Source organism: Monodon monoceros, unplaced genomic scaffold (assembly GCF_005190385.1).
Source record: "Monodon monoceros isolate NGI ecotype Baffin Bay Population unplaced genomic scaffold, NGI_Narwhal_1 Super_Scaffold_14, whole genome shotgun sequence".
Taxonomy (NCBI): domain Eukaryota; kingdom Metazoa; phylum Chordata; class Mammalia; order Artiodactyla; family Monodontidae; genus Monodon; species Monodon monoceros.
The window spans coordinates 29,366,258-29,370,026 of record NW_021703770.1 but is presented as its reverse complement, the minus strand read 5'-3'; the positions used below and the strand labels follow the sequence as shown (position 1 = coordinate 29,370,026).

Sequence of the window (3,769 nt, the reverse complement as noted above, 5' to 3'; positions counted from 1 at the left end):
TATTCAGTCATTCATGTATGTGCCAGACAGGCTCTGTACAAAATTTTTTGGCTGATTTGGGAACAAACAAATACAATTTATTTCTTCATGGATTCTTTTTTTTTTTTTCAAATTTAGGATGATTTTACTTACAAAACAGGTTCTTTTGTTTTACAAAAATTACAAAATATGACAAAAATAGAAACAGCTTCTTGGACTGTTGGGAACTACTTCTAAGCAACCAATGAGTTAAAACACCGATGGTCTTCTTCTTTTGAAGAGCGATGACGCAACGCTCAGCCGCGCTTTATGTCTCCCCAGAGCCCCGCGACTGTGGGCTGCCTCTGGCGGGAGGGCCGGTGAGGCCAGAGTCTGGAGCAGCAAGATCTTCTCGTTGACGCAGAACCTGTACAGCACCAGCATCAATTTCTCCTCACAGCGGGACACCTGGCACTCCATGGCCAGGCGGAAGGCCTCCTTCACGCCCTTGGTGATGCCCCGGGTGACCATGTGGTGCTTGCTCAGCATTCCTTGATTGGGCTATAGTTCCAGATGGATCTTCCCACCTTCCTGAGTTTTCAGGTAGGTGAATTCCTCCAGCATGTTGATATTTGTAACATAATTGAAAAAATTCTCATATTGGAAGTTTCCTTGCTGGCAAATCTTATTGACGGCTTTCAAGAAAAGGGGGTCTCTCCCCACGGCCACTCCTGCTGAAGCAGCACGATCACATGCCCCAGCACCATGTCGTCTCTGCTGTCTGAGAAGGCTCTAAGCTTAAAACAAGCTAACATTAAGTGCAGGCAATAGGGCATGATAGCCTTGCTGGTACAAGGCAGAAGCTTCAGATATGAACCTTTTCTAAACTTGGGCTTTATTTTTGAGCGTTCTTCCTGTGACTTGCCTCCGTCCTGGATGGGGAGGTCCATGTAGCACATCAAATCAAGGACTTGGGGCTTCCCTGGTGGCGCAGTGGTTGAGAGTCTGCCTGCCAATGCAGGGGACACGGGTTCGAGCCCTGGTCTGGGAAGATCCCACATGCCGCGGAGCAACTAGGCCCGTGAGCCACAACTACTGAGCCTGCGCGTCTGGAGCTTGTGCTCCGCAACAAGAGAGGCCCGCGCACCGAGATGAAGAGTGGCCCCCGCTCACCGCAACTAGAGAAAGCCCACGCACAGAAACGAAGACCCAACACAGCCAAAAATCAATCAATCAATCAATCAATCAAACAAGGACTTTCTCACAGGTCATTCTGTACTCCCCCAAGGCAAAGTGGAAGGTCGCCAGCTGGATGAGTGTCAGCTGGAGAGCTGCCAAGTGGTGCAGGCTCGCTATGGCCTTTTTATATTGACCCGGATAGATGATCATATCATTGAGGAAGATTCTCAACCAAAGCCAAGTATCCGTCTTCCACGTCAAACAAATTCTTGTAAATTCCTTGTCAAGGAATTCCAGGGAATAGAGCAGCTCCCAGCTCTGTCTGGCCAGCTTAAAGCTTTCCAACACCTCGATTGAGTTAGCAAGTTCTGCCTTATTGACAGCAATGTGACGATTCCTTCCTTTTGCTGAACAGTCTTCATCGTCCGAACTCATGGGTTTTTCTCTCCTCTCAGCTAGTTTCCTCTTTTTATGTGTTTATTGCGATCAATTTCTACATCACCATATACATTTGATATGTCTTGCAGAAGAACCAGTGGAGCTTGGCTAGGGGCATTAGGACCTTGGAACAGAGACTGCTGTGTGCTGTTGACACACTGAAATGCATTCTTAAAGAAGACCAACATAGCGGAATAAACCACTTTGGTTTTTATATTTCGCATGAGCTTCGTTATCAAAGTTGTTCATGTATCTGCAGAGCTCCTTCATTCTATGCAAAATATCACCATAGCTTCGTCTTCCTTTATCCATCTGCCAGTCACATTGCGTTCCAACAACATTCAAAATCTTAAACAACCTCTCCCAAGGGTCCACGATCTGGGATGATTTTTCAGTCAGCCCCTCTATTATGTACTTCTGAGAGCTACGTTTGTTCGGTGACATTAAATCAGATGTTTCTTGGGCACCTTGATGCTGACTCTCTATTTGAGTAGATCTAGTGACATAATTGATATTAAATTCAGCTGCTTTGTTCAAGTACTTATACACCAAATTGGCAGACAACAGAATGTCATGGTTGTTAATTATTAGAGGAAGGACATCACACACAAATAATTTTCTAAAACAGTTAACAGGAGATTCTTGCTCTTCAATAGTTTCAGCCTCCAACAGTGCCTCCCCAAGGCTAACTCCATGCTGTACCACTGTTTCAGGGAATCGTCTCAAAAGTAGAAGCAACACTGATCGTTCCAAAGTGTTGAAGCATTGTTCCGTAACCTGTAGTAACATTTCACACCGGACCCGACCAGGAAGAGTTTCAAATAAACCTGGATGTTGAAGTTGGCAGGGTAGAGGCTGCAGGCCGTGATCAGCCAAGCCTTGGCAGCCCATAGGTCCTGCTGCACCAGCTCGCGGGCTCGCTGCACCAGGAACTCGCAGTCGCCCTGGGCCGACATGACGCGGGAGGCCTCTTTTTTAATTAATTAATTAATTAATTTTTGGCTGCGTTGGGTCTTCGTTGCTGCGTGCGGGCTTTCTCTAGTTGCGGTGAGTGGGGGCTACTCTTCGTTGCGGTGCGTGGGCTTCTCATTGCGGTGGCTTCTCTTTGTTGTGGAGCACGGGCTCTAGGTATGCGGGCTTCAGTAGTTGTGACTCATGGGCTCTAGAGCGCAGGCTCAGTAGTTGTGGCGCACAGGCTTAGCTGCTCTGCGGCACGTGGGATCTTCCCAGACCAGGGCTCGAACCGTGTCCCCTGCATTGGCAGGCAGATTCTTAACCACTGCACCACCAGGGAAGTTCTCTTCATGGATTCTTAAAATCTAGCATTTTATACTTAGCTGTCTTACGGAGCTGTCAAAGTCCATTAGTTGGTAAGAATAATTATCCAACAGATAAGGAACTCGTCCATTGCAGTGTGGTCTTAGATTCAGAGCCAGCTTAAAATAAGGGAAACTTTCAAGTACTATCTAATTCATTAAATACAGAATCAATTCAAAAAAACATAGCAAAATAAACAAGATACAAGTCCGTAAACTTAAAAACAGCACAGTCTAAATTCAAATGATGAATAGGACGTTTATTAGAATATTTCACTGAGATGAAGTCATTATAACTTTTAGTGATAGTTAAGAAATTGGGAGGTTTCTGAAAATGCTACTATTACCACTCATACCACTAATAATGACTGCCAAGTGCTTTACATTTTTTTAAAGATTTTTTTTGATGTGGACCATTTTTAAAGTCTTTATTGAAGACTTTAATATTATGTTACAATATTGTAACATGTTACAATATTGTTTCTGTTCTTTTTTTTTTTTTTGGCCACAAGGCATGTGGGATCCTAGCTCCCCGACCAGGGATCGAACCCACAACCCCTGCATTGGAAGGCAAAGTCCCAACCACTGGACTGCCAAGGAAGTCCCCAAGTGCTTTAAATTTAAAGTATACTTTTTCCTCACAGCAGGTGCATAAGTACGTACAATCATCTCTATTTGCAAAGGAGGAAACTGAGGCTGAGAAATGTTGAGTGATTTGCCTTCTGTCAGGAAGGAGCTGATAAGTGGTAGAGCCTGCACTGTATTTGATCTCTACTCAGTCTGTCAGAATTCTGTCTAATAGAAAAGTGATATTTCAAGATGGTCATTAATGAAAGAATTACAATTGTTTAGCTTTTATGCACTGAATTTTAATCATA

At 44.5% G+C, this 3,769-nt stretch overlaps 1 pseudogene; it reads right to left on the bottom strand.

Moving 5' to 3' along the window:
- Positions 1–228: 228 nt before the first annotated feature.
- Positions 229–2,531, bottom strand: LOC114895319 (annotated as a pseudogene).
- Positions 2,532–3,769: the final 1,238 nt, after the last annotated feature.